Source organism: Pteropus alecto, unplaced genomic scaffold (genome assembly GCF_000325575.1).
Source record: "Pteropus alecto unplaced genomic scaffold, ASM32557v1 scaffold10, whole genome shotgun sequence".
In the NCBI taxonomy this organism is placed as follows: domain Eukaryota; kingdom Metazoa; phylum Chordata; class Mammalia; order Chiroptera; family Pteropodidae; genus Pteropus; species Pteropus alecto.
In genome coordinates this window covers 1,077,757-1,092,359 of record NW_006431210.1, presented here as the reverse complement: position 1 = coordinate 1,092,359, position 14,603 = coordinate 1,077,757, and the positions used below count along the sequence as shown (strand labels likewise).

The 14,603-nt window shown below is 35.0% G+C and overlaps 1 pseudogene; it reads left to right on the top strand.

The window, feature by feature from the left end:
• The first annotated feature begins 9,280 nt into the window (after window positions 1–9,280).
• LOC112470377 lies at window positions 9,281–9,399 on the top strand (annotated as a pseudogene).
• The last annotated feature ends 5,204 nt before the right edge of the window (window positions 9,400–14,603 follow it).

The following is a 14,603-nucleotide window of genomic DNA, read 5'->3' as shown; positions in this document are numbered from 1 at the left end:
AAAAAAATATAGAGGGAACTACTAGCCCTTGCTTTTTATAGATAAGAAAGTACCATTAGGAATTTTCTTGGTAAATCTTGGGCAGAATCATAATTCTTGATTTTTGGGGTTTACCAACTCCTTTGAGAAGTAAACGAATGTGTTTTGGTCATTTTCCCTGTCAAGCACTCACAGAGAAATTCAATAAAACCACATATTTTACCTATTGATTGAGGCTGCAAAATTTAATTCACAGTATAAGTTGAAAACGCAGGAAACCTATCTTTTATTTTGTCTCAATTAACCTGGCCTACTTCATAAGTCTCCTCCATCTGGTTAGTGGAAGGAAATAATTGACCAGTTTATACCATCAGTTGGACTAAGCTTTACCCAGTCTCTAGAAATAGTATTCAGCTCCCTTAAATAAAAATGTTTCATCTCTCAGAGAGCCCTCATTCTTCCACCTCCAACCAATTCTCTCTGTGTGAGGATATCAGGCGCAAGTAAAAGAAAAAAGCCAACCACATTTTTCTTTGTTCCTAAGATGGAGCTCAAGTGAATTAGAGAAAAGGTGTTGCTTTCTATCTCAGGGTTGATGAGCCAGAAAATGTCCTCATCCACCTGGCTACCTCTAGCCCTCTAAAATTTCACACTGATGTGCAAGGATGATGATAACTCACCATCTGTCTCTCCTCAAGTTCTTACTCCCTCACCTTGGCTCCCTCAAAAGTCTAGCTAGGCTGCCTTTGGGCCACAGACCAGTTTTCTCAACAGCCTTCTCCTCCCCACATGCTAGTGATCTACTCTGGCCAGTTCTCAGCTACCATCTTGCCTACTTCTATAGGTGCCTTTCCAAAATCAAGGGTGGCTTAAGAAAGTTGGACCTTAGGGGTATGCCCCCAGCTGTGGGCAGCCCAAGTCTCTCTTCCCGAGGTAGAAGTTCTCTTTAATTCTTTAATTCTTATCTATTATAGAATGTTCGACTGATTTGTTCCCCATGTCTCATAGGCCAGAAAATGATTAGACTTTTCTTTAGCATCCCTTGTGTCTGTTCATTTTTGCCTAAACTTTTTTCATTATTAAAGTCAATATTTAATTAATCATAGAAAAAATTCTGATAAAAGCAAATGTTCATTAGCATTAACTATATACTTCAGGCATAGGGATGGATAAGAAGCAGGTAACATGTGTACCATATGCTGAGAAAAGCATATAAAGCACCTAAAACAATATCTCATAATGCATGTAACAAACCTATAAGGAAGCTATAGTTATTCTTCCTATTTGGGAGGTGGGAAACTGAAGCATGACCAGGCTAAGTAACTTGCTCAAGGCCACTCAGCCAGTAAGTGGAACAGACAAGATTGCAGTTCGGGCAGTCTGGGCTCCCTGGTATTAACTGGTGCGCACCATATGCCACCACTAGCATGACTGACACACAGCCTAGCTTTGAGAACAATCTAAATGAAAGATGTGCAAAGAGACTTCAAAGACAAAATGTCATGAGATATCATGTAAATTGAAACTTATAGTCCTCGGTAGGATTACTTTTTTTACATTCAGTTCTTCATTTGCTTAAAATCAAATTTTATGAGCTATATTGGTCACAACTTTGCAGAAAGATTTAAATGCACAGAGCTTTTCTATGTGCATTTTAACCTTGGAGCTACTTTACTCACAAATGTTAGTTAGGCTGCTGCAGGGCATCTATCTGATAATACCCCTTATTATCCCCATTTTAACAGATGAAGAAATGGAGGCTTAGCAGGGTTAAGCAATTTGCCCAAGGTCAGGTATCTGCTAAGTGACCCAAAACTCAAACCACATCTGTGTGACTCCCATCATATGTCATGCAATACTGCCCAGGCATTTAGGAAGCACCTACACAAACAACTCCTTGCCCAGGAAAAGACAAAAGAGAGATCTCTCTATTCAAGAACTGGTGTAACACCAGCTATTCCTCAGATCTTTCCATTCTTCTGTTTAGCCAGGTTTTCCTACATCCTCTGGATGCCTACATTCCAAAGCTATTGTCAGTTGGAAACATGGTAAAGTCATGTTTGTCCATGGTGCTGCCCAAGAAACACAAGTCCAAGTTCTCAGAGAGCCTGGGATGTGATCAACACGAAAGTGAGTCTTGAGTTTCCTGGAATCCCCCATCAGTAACTGTGAGAGACTAATCGAAGGAACTTTAACACCAGCCAGAGGCAAGAGCTTGAAAAGTTAGAAACGCATACAGGTTGAAGCTCCACCAAATGGGAAGAGAGGAGTCACCGCAGTTCTCACCGAATCTCTATAAACAGCACCAGCAAGGCAACCATCATAGACCAGTCCTTTTAGGCGGCAGAAAAATGATAAGCTCTAGGAAAACCAATAAAAAGAGTACATCTATGGTAAGATATATGGAAGTCACACCTTAGTCAACCATAGTCACACCTGGGTTGGCCTAATTCCTCACTATTTTCACCTGATAATGTAGAGTTGTTATACATGAAATTATTGTGTGCACTACTGGTCACATTATAGTAATGAATGTGCTACACAAACATTATTAGAGTTTTCTTTCATGGTAATCCAAGAAATTCTTTTGAGTTAAATTTTTTTAACATTCTTACTCTTAGCCTGAAGATAACTTCTTTGAATTGTCTGCCAAAAATTTTTTAACAACTCTTTTAATAACAGGAAACTGTTTTCTTATTTACAGAAAACTTTCATATCTTGGACCACATATTAAAAAACTAAAAACTTCTGAAAAGCAAAATTTCTGTCCTTACTGAAGATACCTTTAAAGTGTATGTGTGTGTGTGTGTGTGTGTGTGTGTGTGTGTGTGTGTGTATTAAGATGTAACTATATACATTGGAGAGGGGAGGTAGTGTTTAGTAGTGTTTAGACACTACCTAAACACTAAGAGTAGAAATTGAAAACTTAAAAATATTCTAAGCAAATGTTTGGTATGAAGATTTCAGAAATACCAAAATTGCCAACGACTTGTACATATCATTTTATTAACATAAAAATATCTTTAGAAATATTAATATTATGATTTGCTCCTATTATTTCCTGAGCCAATTTTCACCCCTTCAACAAATATAAAGTAATAAAAAATGTAAATATTGCAGTAACTCAAGAGAAAAGTTAAGATTTTCTTTCCTGTTCTGTTTCATCAATGAAAAGCCCCAATTTGAAAGCATGAAGTTTGCAAACTGCCCCAGGATGAATCAGTCAAGGAAAGCAAAACTACAAAAAAAGAGGTGATAATGATAGTTTGTGGTGATAGCACTCACACATCCGGAAATAAAAACAAAAGAATATAGATGATAGCTCTGTGGATTTTGATGAATCCACACATTTTGTGTCTTGGATTGTGTGCCGTGAGCTCTTACATAGTCCAGCACATTGCTATCACTTCCTGTCCTCAGCAGATTGTCCCTTTTTCTATTTTCAAAATTCTCAATAATTCTATTATCTAATTAGAGAAGGAAATTCACAATATTATTAAGAGGAAATTAGACTAACAGTTACTGTTTTCCAGTTAAATAAGACCCAGGAATGTCAGATGTAAAGTGAGGTGAATTTGCTCAAAATGAAGGAAGTTGTAGTACAGGCCTGAGGCAAAATTTCTCCACTACAGGGCCTCTATGGGGTGGTTAAACTACCTATTCTAAATGAAAACAGGGGCCATCACTCCTCTGCTACCATTCCTCCTTTCCTTTCATCTCCCACTCTGGCTACTATCTCGCCTCTGCTACCATCCGCCCTCTGGCTACGATTCCCCCTTCACGTGTGCCCATAAAACACAGAAATACACACCAGGCTCTTTCATATCCATCAATTGATAGCCTTCTACTTCTATCATTATAAATTTTACTAAGCTAACATTTACTGAGCACTTTCTATATGCCAGAGATATCACAATTTCCAAAGCTATGTTAAGAGTTACATTCTATTACGAGTCTCATTTTACAGATCAATTAAAAAAAAAAAAAAGCTTAAGTGTTAAGTGTCAGCTTTTCAGCCCTTTAACTTAGCTTTGGCTGATCGCAGGGCTTTTAGCCACTGTGCATGGTTGTTAAGAAAAAAAAGCTGTGATTACCTGTGTTCAAATCCCAGCTCTGCCACTATTACCCATGTAAGTTACTTTACTTTTCTAGCTTCAATTCTCACAGGATTGTGGGCAGTATTTAACAAATTGATATATATGAAATATTTGTTTAGCATGCACCGAGAACTACTGACGTATTTTCTATTGTCAGTATCCTTTATTGTTATCATGGTATTAAGAACAATTTCATATACTGTGTAGAACAGCCCATCTTTCAGCTTTCAGGATGTATGAAAAGGGTCACATTTCGCTTTTCTAGTATTTCTGTGTAACAAGGGAGGGCGTCTTATTCCCAAAATGAAGACCTATGATACTGAGTGTCTGTCCTGTAATCATAATAGTATACACCATGTGCCTATATTCCATGGGCACTCAAACCGTGCTGATGGACCAGCCAATCCTATGGGCTAAGACCCAGCACATATGGGCCAAGACTCAGACAAAATGTTTGGAGGATGCTGCCTTAATCCCAGCTGCCCTGTTCTCCCCACTCTGACCCCTTGAGGCTGTCAGCTTCCCCCTTTTGCATGCCAAGAGTGCTAATGCCACAATTAAACCACTGCTGGCAAAACCAAAACCTGCCAAAGTTGCTGCAAGTCAATGATGATCCCCCCCAAGTGGTCAGCTGCAGGGGCATGTCACAAAGTAAAGATTAAAAGAAAGGTAAAAATAATATAACCTTTAGAGGTCATAATGTATAGGCAATCATCACACTGAACATCATTTCCAGAAGTAGCAGCTGTGCAAGGTATTAGATTATTCTAGAAGCTAGCCTGTAGATCATGCTCTTTCATTATAGTAAGTGAAAACAATATATTCTTCGATTGCTGCTATGTCTCTTAGTTAAGTACTCACCAGCCATTTAATAAATATTTTACATAAGCCTAACCCTGATATTCTCTTATAAAATAGTGCTAAGTGTCAAAGAAGGTGCAATTATTAATCCTAACACCGAAGGAGCAAGGGAACTTAAAGAAGTGGACTTCAACATGTACTTTCATGAAGTACAACTCAGGGTTAATACACTATAGAGATGTGCTATAATAAATTGGCCTCAGCCAAAATTTACCTTCTAATATATTACAGATATAATCTTACATTGAGATAATAACTTGAAAAAAAAATTTTCCATTGTATTAGAAGTACCTTTTATCTCTCCTTCCTGGAAAGTTTTCACCCTACATTATTTTTTTCTCATGCACATTAGTTAACAGAGACATCTGACTAAATTCTTTGCGATCTCTTTAAGCACAGACTATTATGTAATTGATGGTCCTTACTTATGAAACCTGAATCTACAGGTGGTCAGAATACAACTGTTTTCATGCCTGCATGGCATTAATTCAAAAAAGCAGGTATTAGAGAAGTAGAAATCTATGGTTCTTATGCAAGAAATACTTTTCAAACTATTAATACTATATTTTATGTAAAATATGAATCTTGAATATGAGCTTATAACTATGAAATCAGCCAGTTTGTATGCAAAACTCCCAAAGGAAGAGAGAACATTTTAAAAATAATTAGAAACGTTTTTGTGAGCACATGGTCTGTGCATCATGGACCCTGGAGCTTAATATCAGAAAGCAGTCTAAAACTAATTTAAACAGAATGTCTCCTTTACAGTACTGCCTTTTATAGACATCGTTAGCCTTCCCACATTATTCAAGCTGTCCTAGGAGGGAATTTTTCTTCAAGTCTGAAGCTCTTTAATCTATACCTTAATTTTGTATCTCACCCAGTTATAATTTAACAGTCCTAGCACTAGATCCTGCTACTCAAAATTAGGATCCTGAGGTTTCTGCCCAGCTCAGTCTTGGCCAAAACTAAAATTCATTCTGATGTCGGTAATTTAGAGCTATACTACAGCCATACTAGATTACACTCATTCTAGAATACAATTCTATGGATGGATCCTAAAACAACTTATTTAGAATGTACAGCTCTCCGAGGGACTTCATTTAAAATTTAGAACCACAGATTTTCAAGGTTTGTGAGAACATTGAAGTTCATTTGGTCCAACCGTAATTCTGATGCTCAAATCCCCACTAAAATGTCCATGTTAAATGGCTTCACAATCTCATTTGAGCAACTTCACTGACTAACTGGATATTCCCAAAGGTAAGCATCCCATTTTAGCCACTCGAGTTTCTTACGAATTCCTTCCTTACACAGAATCCAATATCTGTCTCTATCATTGATCCTACTTAAACTCTTTGAGGTCAGCAGTTAAACAACTCTTTTTTAAAATTAGGATGACCACACACCTGTTTGCTAAGTGCAGTCCTCGTTTATCATGGTTGTCCCAACCTAATCATGAGTATAATCTCCCTTTTATTCTCAAAGATAAACCCTTTGGAAAATTAATTACATTGTCATCCTAATACAATGGATCTTTACCACCTGTTAGACTACCTGAGTCTGAGTCTTTACTTCCAGCTAAAATTTTCCAGATCCTGCAAATATTCTTCACCTGGAGTAATTTAAGTTCTGTAACTATCCTGTTTCCTTTTTTTACTCTGTAAATATATTGTTTTACATTTAACAGTCAGTCACTTCACATCGTGTGTTTGGCTATAATTCTCTTTTGTGGGTAATAGCTTCTATTTCTAACTATTTTTGCAGTGACCATTTGGATCTCACCTACTCTTCAAAATGAGGTTTCTACAGAGTTAATTAACCTCTTGCTGAGGTCAAAGACAACATATTCCCCACTATCACTTATTTAACCTTTGATAACAGCCAAAACATTATTTGAATAACTTCCTAAAAAGCTTTCATAAAGAAATATAGAAATAAAAAGGAAAACAAAAGACTCAGAGACAAAATGCAATTAGTAATGAAATGTGAGGAAACACTACTAAAAGAGAAAAACCAAGCTCAAATCTACCATTTTATCTTTAGAGAACAACCTCGGATTAAAAAAAAAAAAATTGTGCTATATAACTTTGAGAATTTTGGGTATACTCTTTTGAGAGTTGTGCCCTTGGTATTTCCACCCTTATCCCATGTAAGGCTTTTAAAAAAATTCATGTATTTTCCCTCAAACTAGTCCTTCATAAAATGCACAATGAGTAGAGCTTCTAATGGCTTTCATATTTCAGTCTAATAGATAACATAGCATCGCCCTTCCAACCTCCTTTGCTGGAGAATCACAGTTGCACAGCCACATTTTCCTTTCAAACAGACCCCATATGTGGTAGTCACAGGACACCGGCATTAACATTTAATAGAGTTTGTGGGCATAAAGCACTTTTATGGACACCTGCTAGAGAGCTTTATTTTCCTTTGAAAGTTTTATTAGAGCTGTTACATTTTTCTGTAGTGTTTTATGTGACTTGCTGTAAATGATTATTGTATTGCATTAAACAAAACAAAATCATTGGTGTCAGGCAACTAAAACACTATGTGACCAGATGCTTGTCACCTATTTAGAAGAAAGGAGAAACAAATCTAACATTACACAAAACTACCTGGTTTTGCTGGTGAGGATAATGAAAATTAAGTAACCACATAGGGTCTAAAATGACAAATTTGATATGATGGTACATAGATACAAATGAATTGTAAAACTACTAGCAACTTACACAAAAATCATTGATTTTTTTCCCCCCTCTGATTACTATTTCAGTGATCAGAGTATATTAGGTACTTGTTTGCTTGCAATGTGTTTTATTAATGCTCTGTATCTGACACCCAATTTGGAAATCAATGCTTATTTCATCATTTTTCTCAGAGAGGTTCTATTATTTACAATCGATTTAACAAGAATGAAAGGCTTACCATTAACAAGACCCAGCTGCTGACATTTCGCAGATGAATTATTGAATTTCAAAAAGTGAATTAACTTAACCATCGTCAAGACTGATGGTTTGATGATTTTTTGCGCCAAGTCTAATGTATTTATAATTAGAATGTCAAAACAATTGTGTTCCTGCTTTGCCCTCTTTCTTGATTCCTTCACTTTATAGTATTTAAAAGTTTGTTTGCTTCATAGACCACCATTCCTGTGAGTTTAAAAGTGTGATCTGAAAAAGTACCAAGTTTTGACTATTGAAATTCTGGCTTCAAATATGTCCAAGTAAATGGATATTTTTCACCCCTGAGTATCAAAGAACTGATTGCACGTAAAACAATGTAATTATTAGAAGTCAATATAATTATAAAGCACAATTTGCTTTTGGAAAAATATCAATTAAAACGACTTCAGTTGTACTTTTTAAAAATCCAGAATCAATTGATGGCTCAAGTAAGTAGATTTGTAAAATCTAAGTTAAAAAACAAACAAACCTGGAGTTGGTTTCTAGAGTTAGTTAATTTAATGGTTCCACAATATCATAAAGACCCACATTCTTATTCTCTCTCTGATCTGCATCCTCAACTTCAGCTTCTCTTGGGTTCCAGAAATCACAATCAACCTCGACGCCAGTTATCAAATGAGAAAATTATCTATTCTATATGTTTTTATAATAGGGAAACCTCTTTCAGACACTCTGCTACTACCACCACCAGTGAAGACTCTCCCTTATGTTTAATTCTTCAGAATTCTGTCACATGTGCATTTGTAAACCAATCATTGGCCAGTGTTGGTTAAGCATATGACCATGGGAAGGAGGATGGAGTTTCTGAATAAATGTGTATTCCGCCAAAGAGAGGACATGGAGAATGACAAAAATATTTTCAACCAGATCTTTATCTTACAGGCAGGGGATAGTAAGATTTGTTCCTGGGAACTCTTATTAGCTCAAGAGGAACCACAAAAATCCTGACACCAGTGGTTCCCCAACGAATGATCAGATCATCTTACAACAGCAATTCCCGACCAAGTTGATTTTGCACCCTACACCTCACTCTGGCAATGTCTGTAGGTAGTTTTGGTTATCACATTTGGTGAGTACTAATTGCATTTAACAGGTAGAGGCCAAGGATATTGTAGAATACACAGGACAGCCCCAGATAACAAAGAATTATCTGGCACCAAATGTCTATAGTGCTGACATTGAGAATTTTTGTTTTTAAGCAATTCTCACCATTGATATGACCCAGTTACCCTTTTAAAGCTCCAGTCAGCTTATTTCCCACTCTAAATAATGAACAGTCAACCAAGGCTTTTACCAGATATCGGAGGAAAGCATTTAAAATGGAAAATAGAAGACAGGAAAGAGAAAATACAGAAAAAGCAACAAAAAAGAAATAGGCCAGTCTACGGCCATGCTACCCTGAACAAGCTCAATCTTGCCTGATCTTGGAAGCTAAGCAGGATTGGGCCTGGTTAGTACTTGGATGGGAGACCACCTAGGAAGACCAGGTACTGTAGGTATAAAAAATAAAAAAAATAAGTATTATAAACTGATAAGGTCCTTGCAATCTGTGAGGTCAACCAAGGGTTGCCTCACCTAAAAAAAAAAAAGAAAGAAAGAAAAGAAAAGAAAAGAAAAGAAAAGAAATAGGCCAAGCAGGAAAAAGAAAATTTTGAAAACAAAATCCACCCGTATGCTATTTATAAGAGATACACATAAAGCACAGAAAGGTTAAAATAGTAGGAAAAGAAATACCAGGAAACTACCCACACAAAGAAAATTGGTTTAGCTAAATTAATACAGATGAAAGAATTTAGGACAAAAGTTTGACATAGAGGACAGTTACAAAAGAGACTTCATTTGCCAAGACAAATCAATTCCAAACACGTATGCAGCTAACAACATAGCCGTAAACACATTTATTTTGTGTTTTCCTTTACTGCTCTTATTTTGGAAGCTTGCACATATACTATTTTTATTTTTTCTTTATGTCAATAAGGGTGGCAAAATGGGATTTTTTCTCTTATTCTGAAAATGAGAGAATTCTGTGTTGTAAAAATAGTAAATGATATACTTTGAAAATTATATAAGAAAGAAAATCTGACAATATCTTTAAAAGTTTATTAAAAAGTCCACATGCATGCTGGAGCCCTATAGACAGAGCCCGATTTCATTAGAAGGTTCTCAATTATCATTACATATAGGTCTCCCCCAACAACCACCACAGAGAGGAGATCTTCAGTTTCCCTTCTGAGAGGTATAAGTCAGTCCACCATTGTTCTTAGTGGAAGAACAAACCTGGAGGTCTCCTGCATATAGGTTATCACTGAAATTCCTTTCCTTTAGGATGATATTTCAACCCTCACTGTATTTGCTATCTTGGTTGCAGTCTTGAGGTCTTATTGGATCAACATTTTCATAAGTGAATCTTGAAGACTTTGCAGAGGAGGCTGAAGTCATTATAACTGTTTCTTTTACAGACTTTTGACAAATTCTCCTATTTTCGGCCACATCAGCACTCCACTTTTTAAAGGTTCCTGAAACTTTCTATTCTTAAATCTTTCCAGCGTTTTATAAAGATTATGTGAATTTATATATTAGAAAAAATAAAGTTACTTTCTTAAAAAAATAAAACACCAAATCATATAAAATTTATATGACCAATTTCAGAAAGGAAATGTATCAAAACTTTTTGGAGTTTACGTATTTGTCCTTTTTTGAGAACTACATTTCAATAGTTTCAAGAGAGATGCTAAGAATTACTGTAGCTAAGGAATGCTTTCATTTAAATTGAAACAACTGTTTAAAAATTACGCAGATTTTTTACACAGTACACTAACCATTAAACATTCTTGCAACTCAGGGCACTGCTAATAAAAGTTAGGGAAAATATACATGATAGAACAAATTCATTTGCATTTAGTAGAGGCATATATTGTCATTCCAATTTGTACTATTAGCTCTCAGGCCTAAGTATTCTCATTAATATTCCAAGATAGCCCCAGGGTTAATAAAATGATACTTCTCTCACTACTTACTCTTTTATGATAAGTTTATGTAAATTTTGCTTCTGAATATGCTTATGCTTGAGAATGATATTATATACTGTAATTCTTATACCAATCCATAGCAATAAATACTTGATAGATAAAATGCCACTGTCTAAATTCCACTTTTCTAATTGGCATAATGTTTCTATAGACAAGGAAATTCCATTTTCTAATCCAATGCTAAAAATTTTTAGCAATTAATATATTGTGGATCATTAAAGATACATATTTTAAAAATTGCAATGGAATTAAGAAAACACTTCAGTCTAAACAAAAATGATAAGACCCATATTAAATTATGTAGGATAAAGTAAAATCACTTGTTCGAGGAAAATATATAGCTATAAATTCTAAGGACAAAAAAAGGCTGATAATTAATGAGCTAATTATCCAGAAAAAGTAAATTAGCTCAAAGAATAAAAAAGTGCTAAGTAAAAATAAGAGCAGAAAATTATAAAAATTATAAAAATATACTGTGGACAGCATAGACAAAATCCTTTTGGTCCTCTGAAAAGAGAAAAAAAAGTATAATCTCGACAACATGAATAATCAAGAAAATAAAGAAGGACTATATTAATACGTAGAATTAGAAATATGATCATTGGTGGAGGGATTAAAAAGAAGAAATAATTATGAACAATTAAATTTAAATTAATAAGTTAATTTAAATAAAATACACTTAAAAAGAATTGGAATATCTAAATGGTCCTAAAACAAATAATGAAATTGAATAAAAAGTATCTCCACAAATAAAATGCCAGGTCTAGATGGTTTTATAAGCTAATTATTCATGAAAGAGGTCATACAAAACTTAGAAAAAGACAAAAATAATAATTAAATGTAGAACAAGATTCAAGAGCTCATGGGGTAAATTGGCTTGCTTTCTGTTTTTGTAAATAAAGTTTTATTGAAACACTGCTACACTAATTTTTTTTCCATTTTGTCTTTGCTATGATAACTTTTAAGCCAGAATGGCAGAGTTGGGTAGCTGTGACAGAGACTATACTATCCTCAGAGCAAAAAAACTTTACATCTGGCTCTTATAGAGAAAGTTTGCTGACCCCTGATACAGAATGCCAGTGAAAAACTGCTGTGGAAAAAAGTAGAGCAGGGTACACGAGTTAGAATGAGGGGATGGGTAAGGGATATGCATGGATGCACAGTTTATAACATTAAATAAGGTCGTTATAGAGAAGGTGAAATGTAAGCTAGGAGTTAAAGGAGATGAGGGTATTAGTTAAGTGAATACCTGTTTGGAAGAGCCTTCCAGGTAGAAGGAAGAGCTAATGAAAAGGCTCAAGGCAGGAGTGTACCTTCTGTGTTCAAGGCATGGCAAGGAGGCAGAGTGCAAGGCAGCTAATGGGAATAGCAGAGGAGGTCACAGAGGTAACGTGTATGTTGTGGAGAGATGGAATAGAGTAGGTTTACGTAGGTCCTTGCAGGCCACTAGGATTCTGGCTTTTACCTAAGTTAAATGGGAAACCACACTAGGACTTTGAAAAGACAAGTGTTATGACCTACCTTACTCTCTAAAAGGAACACTATGGCTATATTAGAAATTGTTTGTAGAGGGGCAAGGGTACAAAGCAGAGACCTGTTGGGATGCAAGAGATGACAGTGGATCACACCACGGTGAGAGCAGTGAATATGGTGAGAAGTGTGAAATTTTATACATATTTTATAGGAAGAGGTAATAGTATTTCTTGACTCATTAGAAATGAGGTATGAATGAAGAAGTATAAAATTATTCTAAGGATTTGGTCTGATTGTTTCAAGAAATAAATTCACCAATAATAAAATGCGAGAAGCCATGTGGAGCAGGCAGTAGGTGTCAGGGAGAGAGGCCAGGCGGTCAGTTTTAGACTTGTTTAATTTGAGCTATCTTCTAGGCATCCAAATTGAGGTACTGAGTCACAGTCAAATATCCAAATCTGGTGTTTGGAATGAGGACTTGGCAGGAGATATAAATTTGGAGATGTAGGCATAAAAACATGGAAATCACCAAGAAAATAAGTGTTAGTAAAGGACAGAAGTCCAAGAACTGAGCCCTAGGACACTCTCAAACATACAGAGATCACAGAGAAGAAGAAGAACTAGCAAGGAACCTGAAATGGAATAAGGAGGACACCCAGAAGAGAGGTGGTAGTGAGGGGAAGTCCTCAAGCCAAATGAGAAAAGAGTATCAAGAAAGAGGAAATGAGCAACTTAGAGGTTAGGAAGTAAAATAAGACGAAAGGCAAAAATTGACCATTTGGTTCATCAAAAGATTTAAAGAGGAAACTATATTATTGTCTGAATAGATATAAAAAGACAAAATAAAAATCAGCTACCATAGTAAAAAAATCATAGAAAATAAAGACTATAAGTGAATTTCTTTAACCTAATATGGGGTTCCTATACAAAAACTTTCAAGCTCACTGCTTAAAAATATTCCCTCAAACATTAGGAACAAGACAGGATTGGTCACCATCACAAGATCTATTAAAAGTTGTATTAGAGATTTTAATCAGTGCAGTAAGATGTACTCATCCATCCTACCCACCTGCTCCAACATACACATACAGGGCAAAATGATTAGAAAAAAGAACCACAGATAATATGATCTCAAAAAAGCATCAAACACTAAAATTAATGAGTTTCTAAATTTTTCTGGACATAAAATCAGTTATATTTATATGCTATGAACAAGCAGAAAATGTGATTTTTAAAAAACAGTCATTAAAATATTAAAAATATATCTATAAGTCAAACAGAATTTGTCACTTCTATGCAGAAGAAAATATATTAAAATATATATATTAAAAAGTCAAATAAATGAGAGTAATATTCATGAATTATATCTACACCTAGATTGATCCATACAGACAAAACTATTCTAATCAAAATCTCCAGTTTTTCATGAAACTTGATAAGCTGCTTCTGAAAATCATTAGAAAAAGCAAAGCAAAAGAGAAACCAAAACATTCCCAAAGTAGTACAAGGCAGGAGGCTTGACCTATCAGAAAATCAAGATTTAGTGTAAAAAATAGGAATTAAGCAAAACAGTATTGATATAAACTTCTAAACAAGACAGAACTAAAAGCCCAGAAAGACACACACACACCGAAATTTTATTTGTGACAGATAATATATCACAGAGATAAGAATAGATTATCAAATAAACAGTGTTGGAGCAAGTGGTTTCCATATTTGGGAAAAAATTGATCCCTATCTCACACCAGTTACAGAAATCAATTCCAAATGAATGATATCAAAGGAAAAACTAAGATGTTTATAAGAAAATAAAAGTACTTTTATTTTCTCGAGATAGGTCATAAAAGAAAAGAAAATTAGAATGCATTAAAATTAATAAGCTTTGTTTATCAAAAGACCCCACAAAGATAGTAACATATACTTCAAACTGGGAGTATATATTTTCAAAACATACCATTAATAAGGAACTAATCTTTAGGATATTTAAGAACTTCTAGAAATCAATAGAAAAATATCACAGATGCTTTGTAAAAGGTAAAACACATAATGCTCATTGAAGATGAAGAGATACACGACTTTATCAGTAAATTAGGTAAATGCCAACTGTTTTCCAAACAAGTGTGGAAAAATAAAGTTTAGCAATACAAAGTGATGGTGAACATATAAAACATCCGTAATACTCATATATGCTATATATTACT